Source organism: Esox lucius, chromosome 13 (genome assembly GCF_011004845.1).
Source record: "Esox lucius isolate fEsoLuc1 chromosome 13, fEsoLuc1.pri, whole genome shotgun sequence".
Lineage (NCBI taxonomy): Eukaryota > Metazoa > Chordata > Actinopteri > Esociformes > Esocidae > Esox > Esox lucius.
This window is the reverse complement of record NC_047581.1, coordinates 30,333,352-30,355,516: the sequence shown is the minus strand read 5'-3', so window position 1 is coordinate 30,355,516 and position 22,165 is coordinate 30,333,352. Positions and strand designations below refer to the sequence as shown.

The following is a 22,165-nucleotide window of genomic DNA, read 5'->3' as shown; positions in this document are numbered from 1 at the left end:
AAGGCAAGGCTCAAGACAAACTTTCATATGACCAGCACAATGCTGGATTCTACAGGATTTGCATTGACAGGATTTGCATTCAATACATTTCAGATAATTCTATACTATTTCCCAACCACTGGTCATATTGACCAGTGGTTGGGAAATAGTATAGAATTATCTGAAATGTATTGAATAATGGTAAAACAATTAAATTATGTGGAGTCACAAAATGTATTGAATTCAGCCCTTGTATTGTTGACCCTGGCAAAGATTGTGTATGCCTTCAGCTTGTACTTCTTGGTTGTACTTCCTTCTTTGTTCCTATTGGTACACTGTCAACTGCTGCAAGTCCACCTATTCTGCCATCACTGACTTGAATGGGGAAGCCCCTTCTATTCATTTTTGTTCTATGGTGCATGAAGATATCACAGTTAAAGACAACACCTACTGTAATATAATTCCTTAAACATGACATACCTTATTGTTCGTCAGTGCTTTTGGGAGTATTTAAAAAAAAAAAAAAAAATATTTCAATGGATAAACAGTTTTTCTTTTGTGTGTGTAAGGGAAGACAAGGTTGTATAAGATTTAAGTTCTTTGAAACTCATTTTTAAAACCTGAAAAACCCAATGTTTTTATTGTGGGTCAACCAGAAGGAAATTTTGCTCAGTGAATATATTAAGGCTTTAAAGATAAGACACCTTTGTTTGGGTTATGTTTGTTTGTTTTCCCAACCTGAGGATAAAGCACACAAAAAATCACATCCATATCCACATTTTATTGGACCTAACAGACTCTTCAATGACAAATACTCTTCACTTTATTGAGCATAGTAGCAGGACAGACTAGAAGTTGTCATAGATATGAGCATAATTATATATCAGGCTTCTTTTGAAAAATATAATATGATGGGCGATCACTGAATTGGAGCAGCCAGCAGACTAAACTCGGAGCTAGACAGAGCACCATAGATGAATATTGACAATCTTTGACAAAAAAAGTAGTCCTCATTATCTTTCTGTGTCGACTTGGCAGACCAAATGTGTCGGTTAACAGGAGACTGGAGGTCCAGGTATTTGACTTCCCCGTCAGAGGTCACCTCCATTATCACGTCAGATAGGGCAACAATGGCTCCAGTAAATGCTCTCCCGATGACGCCATTGGATGAAAGACAGTTAGTTGGCCCCTGGATACTACAACGGCTGACGAAGCTCTGACACCGGTCTGTCTCGGGTTCTTGACTGCTGCTGCCTTCTTGTACAGGGCTGGGTCCTGGTTTAGTTTAATTTTCCTGGGTTTTTCCCCTGGTTCTACCAGGTTAGTGGGGAGCATACAATTTGTTCCTGATTGTAGCGCTGAGAGGCCAGTAGGTGGTACTGCCGGCTTCCGGTCTGAGTTTCTCTCCGGTAACATTCTGCAGTAACTTAATGTGTCTGCCTGGTAGTTCCTCGTAGTTACAACAGTTACATCAGTGGAGGGGGTGGAACATTGGTAGGTACCACTCTCCGATTACCTCACCGCCAGCGTTCTGAGATCTACTGTGCTGTCACCTACACTGTAAAAAACAAAGCTAGGGTGCTGGAAAAATGCCTTTAAAAACAGATTTATGTTGTAAAACTACATAGCGTAAAATTACATTATTAATCTGTAGAAATACAGAAACTGACTTTGCTTCAAATAAAGTATATTGATGTACATTTCACAGCAAGAATACAATTTCTTCCCCAAATTGTCTCTTTTGTTGCTGTCATCAATACCTTATAAAAAGTTTGTTCTTCAAGTTAAATACCTTTATACGTCAGCTACTTGTATTCAAATGACTCATGACTTACCGACTTCTTCCAGACCCGGTGTTGGCTGAAATGTGCAAGAGTCAAAGCTCCAAAGAATTTAATATAAAGCAGCAAATCACACCAAATAGAATCATCTTCTTTTCTATGGTTGGCACACAAACATGACCATAATCCACAAAAAACATTCCAAAGGTTAATACTGTACATAGAGAACAAGATGGCAAAAAAACCCAAAGCTAGGTCACCTTCATATTATTACAACAAACATAAATATTAACAAAATGTACTGCCCCAAAGCATACTGGGATATCAATAATAAAACAGAAATACTCTGTATTTATACAGGTTTTTTGGTAAACTGTGAATCTGATAACAGACTTTTCCAATTATTTTACCAGACAAATGTTAAATGAAGGTTTTAATGTGTAATTTATAATGTTACTGTCATTCTGAAATACAGAGAATTACATACAAAATATAAAGTAAATTACTGTAAAATTTCGAAAAAATTACAGTGTAGCCTTACTACGTTGACCCTGCTCTCTGGGATTCATGTCATCTTTGACTTCACAGGGCACTGCCACACGTTAGCCTTCAACATGGATCAGAGGACCAGGAGGGACATATACCACAACAGACCTGGAGAACACACACAGAACACAATGTATGTTTGAAGTAGGTTTTGTCCGTAGGTACTGGTCAATTAACCTACCCTCCTATCCCAAGCGAGCTGTGAATATCTTGCCTTGATTCTAGGCTTTGCATTTATAGTCTGTTACTTGTGTCTGTCAAGTAGGCCCTCATGAGGAAGATGGATTGGTATAAATCGATCGTTGACATTGACAGAACATCAGGTGTGCTCTGGTTAGCTCAGCAATGGCAAATGACTTGGTAGACCAAGAAAAGCCATTGCAGTGGATGTCCAAAATGTTCACTATAATGAATAATGTTCTTCAAAAGCAGGAATGAGTAGGATATCAGGACATTTCCAGGGCGTTCTACATTCCTTGGAGCAAAGCAATGTCCATTACTAAGAAACAGAGAGAAGGTGGCACGAATGGGAATCGGTCTAGATTAGGCTGAGTATCCACACAAGAAGGGAACTTGTCAATGAGGTCACCAAGAGGTCTATTGTAACTTGAAATTAGTTAGTCTTCCACAGCTCAGCTGGGAGACAGTGCAGGAAGAAAATCTGCAAGAGACCTGGGACATGGTAAAAGATTCATCTTCCAGCAGGACAATGACCCCAAACATCCAACCAAAACCACACTGGAGAGGCTTAAAAACAAAACGGTCAATGTCCTGGAGTGGCCCAGTCAATGCCCTAACCTCAATCCAAATAAGACTATTAGGAAAGAGTATAAAAACGCTCTGAGCAAAAGCCGAGTCTGAGCAATTTGGCAAAGAAGTTTCCAAATGTGCAAAGCTGGTAGCGACGTAATAGTCACTGCAGTAATTGCTGCCATGGTGTTTCTAGCAAATATTGACTAGAGGGGGTGAGTACTTATACAATCTATTATTTTCTACTATTATTTTCTATTATGGTTTTCTATTATTGTTTTGTATGTGTAATTCCTTCTGAAAATCTTGTAGACTTGATGATGGACTTTGTGCTGATCTTGCAACATAATCAAACAGATTTTTGATAAAATGTGTAAAGGGGGTGAATGCATTTGAGAGCCACTTCAACTGTCCATGTAGCTTACTTGTTGAGCACATTGTACTTATATGGACAGGGTTTCGGGTTTTATTGCCATGAGGTGTAAATGCAGTGTCACTGCATGTAAAGGACCAAGTACTAAAATGCGGGGACTGTGTACAAAACGTGCTGCATTTTCTGAAAGGCTACACAAATGCTGATGATTAGTCCCATTGTCATTGTATCATTTCAAATCCTAAGTGGTGTAATTCAGAGCGAGATATATATCACAGTCCAAATACTTTGAGTTCATGGTTGATGATATAATCACCACTAAGATCCTGTTCTGTGCACACCACCAACTGTATGTCATTGTATCTCAACTGAATGTTTGTTATGTGTATTCGGCTCCTATAACAGCCACAACTACAAACACTATTACATCAAGTGGAATTCTGGGTGTTTGTTCGTTTACTTGCTGATTTAAGGGGATTTTCATTCTGAACAAACATCTAAACACACCAGTTATAAATATGTAAGTTTGCAACAACTAACTGCAAAGCAGGTGATGCATTCACAAAAACCTATATACACATACAACCCTATTTCAGACAACATATCAAATGTTGAAATTGAGAAATGTTATTGTTTTTGGAAAAATGTCATGCCGGCAACACATTTAAAAACAAAGTTGGGACAGGGGCATGATTTTGAAAGTGAAATGTATTGCCATTATTGTTAGGATTTCAGCTGCTCAGCAGTTCCAGGTATATTTCGTTTCATAATGCTCCAAATGGTTTCAATGGATGACAGGCAGGGACTGCAGGCAGGCCAGTTTAGAACCTGGACTCTAATTACGGAGCCAAGCTGTTGTACTATATGAATGTATTTTGGCATTGACTTGCTGAAATAAGTAAGTCCTTCCTTGAAAAAGACATCTGGATATGTTGCTCCATTACCTAAAAGGTAATGGTTTAAATGATTGGTCCTGATTATAGGCCATTTTACCCTCTCCTGTCCTAACAAATTGTTTATAGGAAGAGACTATACTAACATCCCTCACTTTCATCTCAATTTTCTTATTTCATATTATAGAATCTGCACCGCAAAGAAATGCTTGAATCAAGCATGGAAATCTGTCGGACCACCGAGTAGGCAGAACATTCTGAATCCTAACAACAATGTCTAATTCAGTTGCTTGAGTTTAAAAAATAAGAAAATAAGATTTTTAAAAAAACATGAAAAACAAGGTGTCAATGTTTCAGAATTGAACAAAACCCTGAAAACATGAATACCAGGTGTCATTATGCCAGAATTAAACAAAACCCTGAAAATATTAAATTGCTTGATTTTAACAAACATCAAGAGTTAACACTCTCTTTGAATAGGTATAAAATCAAGGTTGAATTTATATTCCCACTCTAGTGAGGTAATGATCACTCACCAGTGCCGTTCATTGGCTGACACTCCGAAAAGGAGGTCACCCTAATTGACTTCATCAAAATGGTGAAATTCCTCAATAGCGCCTCTCGTGTAAAAAACAAGCTTCAGGGCATTAGTCTTCCATCCGTTTTCATTGATGGACAAGCCAATACCAAGTGATCGCCCTCTAGCGCACGTGGACGGTATTGAATAGTATATGGTGAAGTATTAAAGAGTCGTTTAAGCAACTCGCTTAACGTGTGGGTTATGTCGTTACTGGTTCAGATTCACATCAAGAATTCGTCAACCACCTTCATAGGGGCACATCTCAATGGTGGCTTCCCCTCAGGCGGTTTTCCATCCTCTGCACTGCTCTGTGAAGATAGGATTGGAGATAGCAAACTGGTTATTGCCAATTTATTTCCAGTCGTTCAGGTTGTTTCTCACTTGTTACAGGTGACGGCAAGTAGGAAAGGAGACAAATGATGTCCCTGCTTGACCAGTCCTATCTTTAAAGATCCGTTCAGAGGTGAAAGAAAACCAATCAGATGTGTGAATATATACAATTCGATCAATAGAATCACAGAACCTTTTGCTTTTCAAATACCACGGAACCAGCAAAGACAACGCTTTACAAATCAAAGCAAGGGTGAAAATCTATCAACATGGAAACTTACTTTCATGCGTTATGGATTTTATTAGTCTGTTACTTCATACGGATTTTCTTTTATTCACCACATCATTGTACTGGTTAGGTGTAGTCGTTTAACCTAATCGTAACGATGGTCATCTTTGTCATTAATGGATCTATAGGCGTGCTACGGATTTGGCACATAAATAGGCCTACGTTTTTTTTTTATTACATCATTACTCAGAAAAATTACCAGAACAATTTGCTTTATACATTTGTTCACCATCAGAAGGGTGACAACCTAAATATGGATGTTAAGGCTGGAGTTTATTTAAATCCAACGTAGCAAAGTTTGGGCAGTGTTATCCATCTGGTGTCCACACTTTTTCAGAAATGGGAAAGTGTGCATGTGAAGGCGGGCTTTCTGGAAGCAGGGTGGCTGTGGTTTATGCAGTACCGAAGACGAGTCTGCGTAAACACTGCAATTCGGGTTGGATTTAATTGAGTCCTTGTTTTTTATGCGTTCAGTAGTCTGGACAAACACGATAATTGACCATGTGACAATTGTTTCGACTGTTCAATTGAACAGCGTTCGTTTACAACAATTATTATAAGGATATTAAGATTTAAAAACATTTTAAAGCACCTGTTTTCGGGAAAATAAATTCCAAATAACATGTTTTTTGTTCGTAATTCTCTCATTTACATTTTAGTAATTTAGCAAAGGCTCATATAACTTATTTTTTGTCCATTCATTTGAGGACAGCTTGGTGCAACAAGACAACATTTTTTCTGAATAAAGAAGCTTTAAGCAAAGTCATTATGGCTTAAGCCTAATAATATCTATCTGGTATCTACTGAGACATTTGCACACAAAAAAACAACAAAAAAACGGCTAAATAAAACACGTATTGTATAGTATTTCAAGGTTAGCCGAATGGTTTCAACTCTTTAGTTAAAAAACTTGGGTTTTAAAATCTGGAAATGCTGATTATCATAATTTGCACTAGACTAGGACAAAACTTACACTTTTTATGGAAAGGGCTTACAGACCATAAGACACAAAACTATAAGACTAGTATCTTCTATTTTCTACTATTTTTTAAGAGTCCATATTTCAGTTGTCCAATGTTCTGTTGTAATTTAATTAGGACAACAGGTTCAAATTTTTTATGAGATGTTGCAAAATATGGACCTTTTTTTTGCCGATTCGGAAATTATAGTAGCCTATATTTGCCTACCCTTATAGCCTTTACCACTTGGTCTATAAACCGATATCCCCCCCCCGAATCTGCTAATTAGATCTTATCTAATATATTGCCATTTCATACATGAAAAATAATAATTTCAATAGTGGATATTTTACTCCGCTACGATTTCGTTCAAAAACAGCCGTTTTAGCCGGTGGATGTCTACAGATTGCTATGACGCTTTGTCATCAGCAGATGGCGAAAGAACCCCGGAAAATCAGTGGTCACCGTACCATGGACCAGTGAGGATGATCCATCAGTCGTTAGTGGTCCGCAAGAACATGGTCCCAGCATGCAGAGACCACAGTAGCCTACACACAAACACAATCTGGACGGTGAACCACTTGTCGAGCATAGGCAGTATGAAGATTCCACCCATCATCTAAAAAAGTTGGCATTTTGGCAACGATGTGGACGAGACCAAGGGATCTCACAGGGTGTAGTCTAGTAGATGTTACTTGCACCTTCAAATTGTTATTGAAAGGTTCACTTGGCAAAACTAGGTTTGCTTGACTCAATGCAGTCAATAACGGTGGCGTATTTAAAGCAAGTGCCCACTTGATAAATATAAATGAACTGGTTTATTGTAATAAAACACTTTAGCCTATACAATTAGGCTATGTCGTACTTGAAACGTTGCTTTCCTTTAAGCTTACGGTTACTGTCGTTATATATTATTTTTCAAAACATACCTAGCATTTACCTGCAGACGACTGCCGCATGACGGTAGTGTCAGAAATATTGTGAAATACGGGCTAAACGTTCACAACACTTCACACGGTGGGTTCCAGCGTTGATTAATTATCTTTATAATAAAGCAAGAGACGGGTAAGCGTGCGTATAAACGCACAATTCTAGTGTTGCTTAAGTTTTTCTGACGCCCGCCTAGTCCTTTAACTTACGAACGAATCAAGCGTCACGTTGTCTATATGTTCATCTCATCTAAACAACAGTAAGCTTCTTGTACATTTCAAGCACGGTTAGCCTGTGTTCTTTATGCAGATATAAGTGAACCAATTTAGTTTGTTATAGCTCTATGACGTGTGTGCACAAGGACGCACTCGCGCGCGCCCACGATTTTCTATAGAGGAAGCGTCCTACTCACACACACATTGCACGAATTTTATAAGACAGGCTACAATAGCCTCTGAAAATCACGGTTCGTGTTTGGTTGGGTAGTAACACCCCTGTCACCAGGGCTAGATGGAAAGGCTATAATGTTTCAACTCATTAATAAAAGGTGAACTTGCCATATACTGACCACCTTCTATAGGTCAAGGAAAGCAAACACTCTTTTCGGCCCTACATGATCGAGATAACGTCTGTCCGGGTGTGTCGGTGCGCGCGTGCGTGTGAGAGAGATGGGCTACAACCGCCGCCACCACTGTCGCCACCTTGCCTCCAGTTCAGAAGCCCAACGGCCCCAGCCGCCACACTAGTGACGTGGGGGAGGAGAGGTCTCGCATAAAAGAACTAGGGGCAGGCAGACAGACATGGGGCTGGTTGGAACGCCCATTACCCAGCGCCGCATGAGAGTGGAGAAAGGAAAGGAAATGTAAATGGCGCTACCGTGACCACCCAAGAGGGAAACTCTCTGTACCTTACTAACACCATCACCATTTAAACAGGGAGTGAAAGAGTGGAAGTGGTTTTTATATTAACTTATGCTGCTGTCGCCTTTTAATGGAAACAACTTTAGAAAAGCCCATCCGTGTTTTTCTATGGAGGATTATACACTCGAAAAAGTACAATCATATAGGTTCCATAAAACATGGAACCCTTTTTAAAAGTTATATAAACAACTAGGTTCTTAATAGAACCAGTAAGGTGTTAAAAATAATCAATTTATACGGTTCCATGAAGAACTATTAGACATTAGAACAATTAAGTTACTATGTAGCAAGATTCTATCCTTGTCTTTTCTGATGCTATGGAACCCTTTATCATGCTTATTTGTAGAACCCTTATCAAGATTGGTTCATTATAGAACCAATCTAAAAATAGTTCTTTTCAGATAATTCTGAAAGCTTGTGTTCAAGTCTGCTTCAGTCATCCTTTACAAGATACCTTTACTGGTTACAAACAGAAGGTGAAATAGCCAAACACTTGATAAGCTGCAAATGACACTCAATTGGTTGCACTAAAAGATCTATGAGCAAACCATGTCCAGTTTATTGTAATGAACAACCCCACTCTAGATTATAATCATCATTAAAAGACTAAACCCCTTTGGGAAATGCAAAGAACAATTGAAGAACCATTGAAGAGAGGGTTCTACTATGTATCATTATTGTTCCTCATATAGCACCCTCATCTGCCCCAAAGAACCCCAGTTTCAATGGAACGAACAGGAAGTATGTTTTCAAAACAGAACTTCAGTATATCTTCAAACCTGTTTTAAACTAATGGCCATGTGTGTTTGCTGGGACACATCACACAGTAGAAATACATTTTAGTTAACATTGAACATGGAAAAACAAAATTCCAGCACATTTCCAGGCGATTTTGATGCTTCCATTGGTTAAATGCTATTCAAACCTACACTGGAGTGTCATTCAACATTCACCAGGGGGTTTGAACATGAAATAGTGACTTAGTGGTCCCTCTACAGACAAGATCCTGTGTCAAATACCATCATACACATTTTCTTTACGATGTTGATAAGCTCACTCACAAATATACACATTTTCTTAATTGATATGGATTCAGTAACAGGGACAAATAAAAAGTTCTCGGTTTGGTATATTTTTGGCTCATTAACACACTCTTTACACGCTTCCAGACATAAAACTAAATTAACCTTGCTCATTTAACGCAAACAATTGTTTCAGAATACACATGAAACAACACAAACAACAATATTTTCCTTGATGCTGTTTATTAAATGTTTACCAGTAACGTCATGTTTTTCCACATACATTACCTCACAGTTTTCTTCAATGGGGGGGGCACTTTATTCCATCCCCTCTCTTGTGTACTTCCTAAGCAATTTTCTAGTGTACTTCCTAGGCTATGTTGCAGTGCACTTCCTTGGCTTGAAGCTGCGCCCATTCACAGGCCGACGCTGTGGACTTCTTAGGCGTGGAGGCGGTGTACTTCCTAGGGTGGAGGTCGCACTGTTCCTATGAGGTTGAAGTGGCCCATCTGACTGATGCCCTTTCATTATTGCACTGCTAGCTGCAGCATCCCACAGTAGTGCAACAGAGAAAGAGTGTCAGGCACAGAGCTGTCTGTCTGCCTGCCTGCCTGCCTGTCTGTCTGTCTGCCTGTCTGTCTGACTGAAGGTTGAGGGAAGGAAGGGCCCCCGCATGATGTGACCTTCCTGTGCTTTGCGCCTGGCCCAGGGCCCATCTGTTGATGGTTCAGGGAATGCCCCCCCCCCCCACCCCCAGCCCCGAGAGACATGCAGGCGTACAGGATAAACTACCTGTCTCTAACTGCCACACAACCGCTGGAGACCCGCAATCACAAGATGGAACGAACACACGACAACACACTCTGGAGTTTGCATATTAAATGTATATTCATGCAATTGAATATGCACGTTTTAAGCCTGCATTCCACATCAATTAAACATTGTATGTAACATTTCTAGTCCATAGACTGGAAGGGATGGAGTCTAAACCTCCAAATATCACACAAAGGTTTAACACATTAACCAGTCATGTCCAAGGTAGTTTCTACCTAAATTAATGTTTGTTATGGAATGTTTAAAAGGGAGGAAATGACCTCAATGAATGCACCAAAACCTAAAACTGCAATAAATAAATAAAAGTTACCAACCACCACATCTAAAGCAATAGACTAAACTGAAAACATACCAATAATCCGTGAATAGACCATTTAATAGAACAGGTTACTTTTCACAAGGTGAAAGTCACCTGCATATATCCATTTTATGGTCCAAATGTCAAAATCAGGCACCAGGCAGAGTTTATTCCTTGATCTCTATAGACTTACAAAAGGCAAGTAACAAGCAAAAAAGGCAAGTAACAAGCCTCAAAATAAATATGATTCTGTGTAAACTTGTAATACACGTGTAATTCACAATTAATACATATAAATGATTCATGGTAATTTTGAGGGTCATTCAGTGGTCTTTCAAGATGCTTGAGATTAACTTCACCAGTAACCAGTGTCTTAGCAACTCATTTTCATAAAGCAAAAACAATCTCTCCAATAACAAAGCAGCATCACAACGGGCATGGGACTTCGTTCCTAATCTGATGTTCTACAAAACATGCCCCCATAATATTTTAACAGTAAAAAATAATTTAAATCACAATTTATCCATTTAAAATAAAGTTTTAAAAGTGATCCTATTCAATTGGTTGATTGATTGCCACATTTAACACAAACGTTCTGATTAAACAACTAGAAAGCACAGAAGTAAAGGGAATATTTGGAAGTGGACATTGAGGTATCGTATAGCAATGGTATGACAAGCTGACGAATAAAAATGGAAACAAAATTATATAGATTACTACATTTTTACGCAGCCATATATTAACAACAACAACAACAACAACAACAACAGGTGAATGAGCATATAGAGGACATCCCTCGGAGTCAAGACCCTATAAGCAATATTGCACTACTCCATTATAAGTCAGAAAAGCAGAGGCAATATTGATAGGGTCTCGCCTGCAAGGCAACCAACGTACAGACATCATGATAAACATTTTCCGACGACAACCGAGTTCGAGATGGAAGACCAGGAAGAGAAAGACGGACAACACTGCGTATAGAACAAATGGAGTGGAGAGAGCATAGCCTACCAGTAGATTTCGGGTAAAGAAGAACGTCCAATTTGGATTGCACTTCTCTCCCCACCGTTGTCTCGTCACGTGGCGAGTTTGCTGACGTCGTGTGAATTCCAAACTCTGCGCAGGAGCCCTGGTGGTGGGCACGGTTATGGCACGTGCCTGCCTGACTGAGAATTCCAAATCAGTCATTTGTTAGGTTCTGTTCTATATTCTATGACTTTGGATTATGTCTCCCTTCCATTTCAGGTCTCCTTTTACGCACAACGAACCAGAGCACCACGAGAACTACTCTTCCATGCCTTGTTTTTCCCCCCGTCCCTCTAACCTTTCAATGTCTTCCAGTCAGACCAAATAACGTACCACAACCGACAACGGTTATGCCAAATCTATAAGAAAATAACTAATTGCCGAAATCAATCACTCCAACAAATAGCCGACCATTCTATTCACGTAACGCATATCTTGAGAGCTCCTACAGCAGACCTGTTCGCTCCTGCAAATGAAAAATATACTCCCATCCAAAACACAAACCCATCTTCCGTCCACCAGTAGATTACTGTAGCATTTCAAACTAGACTTGTCCTTCATAGTGAAATTAATATATTTCTATATTTCTTTTCACGTGAACCTTAACCTCCAATTTCCCAATCTACGTCGCCTCCTCGAACGTGAATACTCGAGCACAAGCTTGGGTAAATAGATGAGAAAGCGCAAGAGGGGAGGGGGCGGAGCGGGGGGGGGGCGAAGCCTATATACTCTAGAATCCAGAGGGTACTGTATATATGCATGTATATATATATATATACCAATTATCTCTGTATTCAACGATTACAGGTGTGTGTGTGTGTGTGTGTGTGTGTGTGTGTGTTATGAATGTATAAGCAATTTACGAGTTATACATTGAGATGCACAAAAAGCTGTTGGTTTAGACAAAGATCCACACAGAGACCACTTTCATGTTGGTATACTGACATCTGAACTAACTATAACAAATTATTTAGGCTATATTTTCAGTTGTATGAATATCGTTTGCACAAGGACAGCATAATGCCCATTAAGGGGGAAAACAAATTCGATGCCAAAATCAAGACATTATGTTTCACTGGGTACACCTGTATATTAAAGCTAATGGACAGCGTAAAGAAGATGCCAAGCTAGATACTAACTCCAAGCAAGTAGACTAACGCATTCATGGCTACATTTCACCTAGGCTATATAGAAACACATTAATTAGGCCAATAGGCTAGCAATGGCTACATTTCAGCGGGACATTTGAGCTACCATCTACAGGCCTCACGTTGTTTCCATTTATCAAGTATGAGGAAACGTTTGGGTCATGTTAAGCAGAACCAGCTTCCAAGGAGCCACTATTATTTTCAGTGGCATAAACGCTGACCTTTACCCCCCCCCCCCCTCCCATTAAAGCGGACTTTGGAGACAACAGATGTGAGAAATTCCGCTGTTTCTTTTTTTCTTAGAAATTCTGAGGGGCCGCAATGTTCCGAAAACATCCCCTCTCTCGTGTGTGCTATAGCCCATGTTGTATGATCAAATATGGCCAAATCCATCGATTTAACAACTTTCTTACAGACCGCCTCTAAACGTTTTTGGAGAAAATTAAAATGAAAGGTGTTAGGCCCTATGGGCAATATATTTCATATGCCTATCATATGGCCTGAACACTGTTAATGTACATATTTTAGATAATTATACTTTGTAAACATTAAACATGTTAGATCAGGCTAAACAATGACAACTAGACATTGTAATAAAATATATTGCCGTATATGCTTATATCCATATATTTCGAATTGAATATGACCTACTGACACAATTTCTTAAACAAAACAAAAAAAAAGATACACTAGTTTACAACTCACATATACCCTTGTCGCACAGCGGGGGAAATGAATATAGGCTACATGTAGCTCCATGAAAAGCTCAATTTGTCTAAACTACGCTTTCTGGTATTTGTCTGCCAGCCTATAGGCTGCAATAAGACAAGCTAACACATGCAGCTTTTTTCCCCAGGGGACTACAAACGTACCGCTTAGAAATATTTAACTAACGCGCACCTCTCTCCTTACATCGGTTTCCTATAGCCCCTATATAGTGGTCTTCAAAAGCGCCTGTATGCGGGTATGCACTTCATATTATGCGAACTGCAACTGATGGAAGAGTTATTTAAGATGAACACTGATCAAAACGACCAGCTGATGAACGACATAAAATAGTAAGTTGTTAGCCTTGTGGGAAACCAAAATCGAAAAACCATTACGTAACCAACTACACGCACGCGCATGTCTCCCAATTGCATATATATTTATACACACACACATTTAAATAAAAGGTCGCAACGCTCCCCGTCCATTTTGTCGCCATTTATCCTACTGGGCCTTCCTGATTCTTCCCCACTCACTCAGTTAAAACACGTAGCCTATCAGGTATTTCCAGTCTATAAGGCTATGCTCAGTAGGCCTTCGCCATGATGTAAACAAAAGCCATAGGTTAGGGTGCGAGCTATAAATGTGACACAGTATTTTAATCTTAAATTCACGTTGAAGGCCAGAACTATAGTCAACAGGGTCAAAAGTAAAGGACACACACACACCTACATACATACATGCACGATCCCAAATAAAACTTTACACCCACAGCAGTCCAATGCAGTAACCAAGGATGAAATGTATCCCAAGGCGTCCCCCCCTCCCCCTTTCAGAATGGGACCACCCCTCCCTCCCTCTCCTCCGTCTCCCCTCCTCCTGCATTCCGTAAAAATGTCCCCATCCCCCCAACTACCTGCCACAAATAGGAAACTTACTCCTTTCCCACCCACACCGTAACGTCTCCCAGTATAGGATCCTGCCGAGGACTGAAATTATGCATTCAGATGTATAAGACGTGGATACAAAAAAAATCCTTGCAGTTATAATTGGATTATAACCGAACATTGACATCCTTACAAACCTAAACAAATGAATCTCTAACGCCGCGCGCATTTGTGATATTTCTCTAAGATTGTGTCTTTTGTAGAATTGGGCGAGAATAATCCTTTGTAATAATCAACACTTGTAAAAATACGGTTAATCCTAGCAAGTAATTGAAAGAGGGGATTTCAAGGTTTGTTAATGTAAGCACAACAATTACCTTGTCTTGATAAATACATGATAAATATATTCCACTGATTTTTTATTTTTTGTTTTCTTTTAAACAAAAACGCAAAATGATTAAATAAAAACAACTGCTGAAATAAATATTTTTATAATACAAAATACACATTAAGGTATAAAAATCATATTTGCACAAACAAAGATATTAAAAAGGGATAAAATATAATAATTATTTATACTTTTTCCTTATAGTCTAGATGGGTCCATGTGATCAGTTATATGTGGTTGATGCACCAAATCTGAATGACAGTTTTTATTAAGCCTAACAGTTATAATGTTGGTCTCTATGGGTCGACAGGTAATACCGCCGCGTAGCCTATTCTTAAATACTAGTTTCTGTAGTAAACATTTAGAAATGAAATAGTTTGTTTTTGGTTTTTTTAACTATAAACAATTTCCGATTATTCAATGGACAAGGACTAGAATCTGCCGTGTGGTGCGGATGTTTGGGTAGGCTATATTCAAAACCATAGGCCACTACTAGTACACAAAATAATTTTACAAAACGTGTGAAAAGTTGGAAAACTGACTTCAAAGCATTGTTCTAATGTTACTTAATCTGAACACGTGGTTTGCAATGCAAACGAAGACGACCTCTGAAGTTCTGACTGTTGAACAAAATGTTCTTTTTTTCGGAGGCGTGGTCAACAGAGGCCCTTTCTACCAGGGAAAAAAATACAGGCAAGTTTGGTTGAATAAAAAGTCCGTGCATGGCATGGCATATTCCATATGATCTATGCCATTGTTGAGAATAGCCTTAAGCCATTTCTATCTTTCCCTCTGCGTGAACACATTCGCCATGCATTCACGAGAAGGCAATGGCTTCCTATGGTATTAACGACACTTTAAACATGCACATCAAATGGTGGGCTTGTGAAAAGGGTTTCCATACCCAGGCTCAAAGCCTAGGCCGGAAAGCCTGTGTTAGTCTATAGGCCCAAGGACGGGCGGGGGGATCCCACTCGTGCTGATAGGCTACATATGCCTCAGTCCATATAGCATCCGACTGCATAGGAAGCAATGACGGAGGCCGAATGCTATGACAATACTATTGCACTGCTTCAGCGGATGGAACAGTAGTGCAACATCGTCAAAGCAGCTGACCTCTGCGTGCACGAGGGGCGCAGAACACTAAACACAAACACACTCACACACGATTAAAAGCCTGAACGTAGGATATGGTAAATAATCAAATTGGGAGAATTATTTCGAATAAATTACATATGTTGGCCAAAATGCAGCACTAGTAACACTAACTCATTATGCAATCGCTGTTGTTTTTGCAATTTGTGTGAAAATATAACGTACTTACAGTACAGTAAACGATAACCATTTGCATACAGCTACATTTGATGCAAATATGACTGTCAAAACCACAAACATTACAAACACTTTTCAGGCCAGCTTCTCCATTCTGACGTTCCTGAATGGCATGTCACATGTTTTATAATACCATGCCCCGTATGCAACAACGTGATTCTCAAATACAATCACTAAAATAGACCAAAAAATATTGCCTTTTACTTCCATGCATGTGCATATACTGGAATGCCATTGTAACCGGAGATAACTTTGTCATATGCAAGAGGAGGTGGGAAGTTCAGGAAGTTAGGGGGTGAGGGTGAGGGGGATGGGGGTCGGGATATTTGTCAGCCAATGCCCTTTTAATATTGCACTGCTCGTCTGATTCCACAGTAGCACAACGGTAAAAGGGCTCTGGACAACAACATTTAAACCCACTAGACGTATTTACTAGGACATTATCCCCGAATTGCACGAATACTGGCAATCGAGTTTCAGCTATTACACGCGTAGACCATTTTGACAATGGAAAAGTGCTCTTTCGTACTTTTCTCTTACAGCCTTGTTTAAACTATGACTGTAAACCTGTATGGACTAGAGGTCTTTGTTTAATTCTAAAATCAGACAATTGTGCACCCAAAATTGTAGAATTGTATGTGCAACAATAGTACCAGAAAACAACTGAGCAATAATCAAAGAAAATGAAATTATGAATGAAAGTATAATACAATCGAAATAATGAATAGAATAGGCCTACTATATGCATGTTCCGTAGGCCTATAGGATAGGATGCAAACCAACATGTTAATGGAAGACTAACAGAGATCAACAGCCATTAAACTGAAGCAAACAATTTATCTTCAATTGTAATAACGTGTTGTGAGTGCGTTTAGTCAAATTTTTATAGTTCCATTTAATTACATAAGCATGAATTACGTTTTCGTTTTGTTCAAAATGAAACCATTAATACCATTCAGAGACCTCTAGTAAATCGTAGCAAAAAAAGTGCATGAAAAAAAAACCCAGGTTAGGCCTACCTAAATAGAAAGGAACGTTGTTCTAGGTCATAACAGTATATACTCGATATATCTTAGAAGGAAACTGAGGGAGGAGAAATGTATATAGGGCAAAGAGCACATTCCGCGATACAATACCAGAAACCTTCATTTAATACGTACTATTCTTGTCCCTTTGGCCAAAGTGGCAATTTGAAACCCTCCTCGTTGGGGATACGGGGGGCGGGGGCTGGTTGAGGAGTTGTTATTTCCAATGTTCAACCGGCCTTTGAATTTAAATCACTTGCTAGTCCCAAAACATCAACGTGGACATTTTAAGAACCAAAACCTTGTCTACACTTTAGTCTTCAACACACACACCCACACATAAAACATGTGAACGTGCATGTGAGTGTGAGTGTGTATACATCTCATATTTTAAACTCGCAAACAAATTCAGTAAAGTCTGTAACATTACAAGGACTTTCGGTTCCTTTAAGAGGAAAAACACTGTGGCATGAGGGAAAGTTAAACGCTAGTATTTGAAGTTACTTGAAGAGTAGGCCTAGTTATTTTTCCCGAAGGTTATAAAAAACAGAAGGCTAGAACACAAACTACATAATTTACCATAAAGCTGCGATTTTTTTTATTTTTCGGAGAATCTGGCAATGCACTGAAATACCTGACAAATTAGGCCTACTATATTCTGTACAGATGGCCACTCACTATCGTCTCAGTTAGGCCAATCTTATTTAAATATATTATTTACTAGTATTATTCCCTATTTGGGGCGTTTAAATCTTGTTTAAAATTAAATTACATCTGATGCTCTTGGAGTTTCTGCCCATGAGTTGAAAGTAACTGGGTATAGTCCCCACATATTAGAAAGTTTACGCACGTCGCTGTCCACTAACTTTGAAGGCGTCAGGAGAAATCCACGGACTTGTCAAAACCAATTATGACCACCGGCGCGTTGACACATAATGCATGCATGTGCATCAATCACACCCCTAAACCTAATCCCCATCTCTTTCTCTCCTTCACACACACACACACACACACACACACACACACACACACACACACACACACACACACACACAACACACACAACACACACAACACACACAACACACACAACACACACAACACACACAACACACACACACTTGAAAACTACTTCAGCCGTGTGTCTACCCCTCCTCACAGACCCTACCCAACATCCCGTTTACGCGGCTAGCTCCCGCCATTTCTGCGCCACCACCAGGATGCTACTCAGACAGAGTCAGGGGCCCCAAATGTCATGAATGGTACCTGGCCAAGGAAGGAAAATCCTTTGAAGGCAGAGAGAAAGAACGACAAAATGAAGTTAAGTTGCCAGAAGCCTGTAACGCAAATGCCCCATGTGTCTCCGATGTATTCCTCCACGCGTGCATCAGTTTCAGCGTGGCAACGTAAGTGAAGCATGGCGCGTTGTCGCTGGCATTGTCTTCCAAATAGAAAATGCTAGTTCGTACATGGCCAGCCTCACGGCCTCCTAGCTCCGGACTCCATCTTTGACTAGTTGACATTCAGCTCTTGCTGAAGCAAATTCCTTATTTGCATGCCTATTTCCCATTGGCCCGTTTCTGTGCTAGTCTTTGCCGCGTGACGCGCAATTGGTGGAATTTTTAGGTATTTAACTATCTTATCAGTTCCAGGATTGGTCACATATCAAGAAACGTCACTGTATCGTTTTATTTTAACAATGAACACACACGTTCTGCCTTCCATTCACAAATTTCTCATTACCCGCCTTCGAAGTGAGAGATTCTCTTTTACGTTATCATATGCCTAGGTATATATAGACTAGAAGTAAAATCTATACCCCTATTTATAGATTTAAAGTGTGTCACGTTCGCTTGGGTGAGATATATTTGAGTTCAATGTAATATGACAATACGTTATTGTGGATTTCCCAAAGCAAGCCTATTTGTGTTCGGTCTACCTAAAGTGTAGGCCCGAAACTATAGGCTACCAAAATGTCAAAAAAATAAAACACATAACTCGGCTAATCGAGTGGGTTTTGACAAAAAATGTCACATTGTTACAGAAACAGCGTAATTATTAGCATACATATCCTAGTGGCGACACACTTTGTAATTAAGTATTTTATTTTTACCAACATTCATAATTATAGGCATATGCATTTATCAGCTAGGCCTATATAAAATATATACATCAATTTGGATAAACGTAATAAAATCCTACCTATTTACTTCTTAAATGTAACGTGACTTCTAGGCGTGTTAAACATAGGCAGAATGGTTGGTGTATACAGGCCCTACAGCCAGTAATAAGGTTGGCTAAAGTTACAGGCAGTAGATCGCTACATGCATTGGTTTATACCAGAGCCGGGAGCAGTGGGATTCAGTGCCGGCTGTCCGGCAGCCTGGGGCGGAGAGGCTCAGGGGGCGAATACGGCTGTTCTAGCGCTCTACAAAACGAACTGGAGGCGCTTTGCTCCACGTTCGGAGGAGGGCAGCGGTCTGTGAAATCTGACATTCCTGGCCAATGGAGCTGAAATAATGGCATTGTCCAGCGGAAAAGAACCCGCCTTTCGCTACCACGCAGTCCCTCCCCCTCTTCTGTGGGGACCTGATTGTGCAGCTAATCGGCGGTGAGCGTTTGATGTCAGCCACGGAGTGAATTCCAAATGCGACGAGAGATCGGGGAGCAAGAGGGGACATACGCACCTCTATTTGAGCCTCATCTTTCTCGTTTCTCTCTCTTAAGGTGTCCCATTTTCTTATCTAAAATTTATAATTTTACTATTAGTCTGGTCCGTCTTTTTCTTTTATGCTAAGGCATAAAGAACTATTTTTGTCACTGTTCTCCTCTGTACCTCCACTCAACGCAAAGACTACAGATGAAACTATGTGTTTGCTATGTAGGAACGTGTGTGTGTCTGTCTATAAGTGTAGTGTGGGGGCGGGACTAAACGAATAAATCACTGTCCGAGGTATGTGAGCTGGAGGAAGTTAGAAGAACCTGCCCATATTTAGTTATGACGGTTCCTTCCGTCTAATTCACTGACATGCCACATATTATCACTATTTTGTCAACTGACAGTTATAGTCGAACATCTTGTAATTACGTTTTCTCTTTTTACAGGACCCAACAAGACCATTTTTTCTTCTTCGTCTAAATAAATGCTTAGTTAAAGGCATGAGCAACTAAAGGATATAGGGTTGGGCAAAGCTGTTTGTCAGTGCCTTGAGTAAAAATGTTATTATTTGGAGAAAGTCAGCACATGCTATCATTAAGTTGGACACACATTGCAAATCAGCTCATACACTTTCAACTGAAATTAGCTGTTGAATATTTTTTATTATTATTAACTTTAAAACAATCAATTTAAAAAGCTAAGCAAAAGTGAACTATGTCAATAAAAGTTAAAATACAATTTTATTATTTAAAAAAGTCATTAAATAACAATTTAGTTTCGTAATGTTGACAAAATTCAAGGCCATGACACAAGATGGTGCTACAACTATATTTGTCATCATAAAATATTTGTCATATTTTTTTCGATATGCATATAGCTTTGATTCGCATGTTATACTTTGAGTAATTCTACACTATCAAGTAAACGGTCTACCTCAAGTACTTGTAGCCCTAGACATGTACCTGGAAATCTATCAACATAGGTTCTCTCTCCAACCCAAGATGTGACTAACGTGAATTAGTATTACATCTAGGTAATTATTCGAAACAGGTGTCTTACATTAGGGTTGGACAAAACACTTACAGGACAGTAGCAATCCAGGAATAGGTTTGGGCAGCCATGGCCTGCGGTCGTACTGGGAAAGGAAGTATGTAGAATTGGTGAGTAGGATGGGTCGACAGGGGCGGGACATCCGCCCGCATTCTACACGTAAAAATTTGTGGTTGAAATAAACATTGATTGACATTCCTTTGAATCGCTACATTGGTTAAAATAACGTAGGTTGTAGTTTTCACCAAGCAGCTTCCCATAGCTTTATGTTTTTCTGACAAGAAAGACAGCTGTCAGTTGTATTCATACTAAATACAACAATAATCCAGGTATATAGGAAAATTGGAATATGGCGTGGAAGTACTAGCCTACATTATAATTGCTTATAAAGCCTGTATGTATTTGTGGTATCTCTTCAATTTGTCAGCAATTTTGTAAAAAACAAAATATATTTAACAACTATTTTAAAAGGTTATGAACATTGTATTAAGAAATATTATTTGCATAAAATAAATATAAGAAGGCTGGAAAAACATAAGGCAGATGTGATGAAATGACAGTTATTGTTAAAAGTGCCACACGGAATTTGTAACATGGTATTCTAAGATGTTTGCTATAGCCCAAAGAGAAGGATGTTAAATAAACTCAAAATTCGCTCCATCTGGCTCCAAATTGGCCATTTATAAGGGAGGCTGCACCTTCTGCAAACCGTTCTAGTTATTTACAGTCCGGCTATGTCGCCAGGCCTACCCGGCATCGCAAGATAGCTTTGGTCAGAGACCTAAGCTATATCCTGGGCAAGAAAAGTGTACAAATCTTGGGCAAAAGTGCCCCCACCAAACACACACACACACACACACACATACATCACCACCGTGTAACAGTTTTGTTTGAGATGCAGTTTAATGTACAGGCCTAGATGTCAACTAGCTGTAAGTTTAAAAGTTCATAAACCGAGCCTATACTCCACATCCAGGGTTAAGCCGACATGCAACATAACTACTTTAATTCCACTCACATTTCGGATGTTCCCGTCCTGGTATCCTTTCAGCATTTTATATACACTTTTTTAAATAAAAAAAAAAACCCCAACTACGTTGTCTACAAGGCGCGAGCTAACGTCACATTGTGCCATAAAGCCAATCAGCATCGAACAAATTCCGAGGGAACGTTTTTGCACATCCGTGTGCCAGCCCCTTACGTAACCACATGACTAGGCATGAACATGGACCGACACGCCCCCGCTGCTCACCCTTGCCTTATATACTGCTGAAACACTTTGGTGAACGTCGCTTACATGGGTACACAAACATTATTTCACCTGTAAATTACCTTTATTTTACTAGAAGCTGTGGGGCAAGGTTTCCGACCACGCGATATAATTATTCGTTAATAGACAGCAGTATTTGGATCACTTGGCCACTTACCTGAAAATTTATCATTGATATCACTTGGCAC

The 22,165-nt window shown here is 39.5% G+C and overlaps 1 long non-coding RNA gene across 1 annotated transcript; it reads right to left on the bottom strand.

Annotated features, from left to right (window-relative positions):
* Positions 1-1,826: 1,826 nt before the first annotated feature.
* On the bottom strand, positions 1,827-21,788 carry LOC109616519. Its single transcript, XR_002197666.3, has 3 exons — positions 21,726-21,788; positions 20,741-20,792; positions 1,827-2,414 (listed from the first exon to the last, which is right to left on the bottom strand). It is a non-coding gene; the product is annotated as an uncharacterized LOC109616519 (long non-coding RNA).
* Positions 21,789-22,165: the final 377 nt, after the last annotated feature.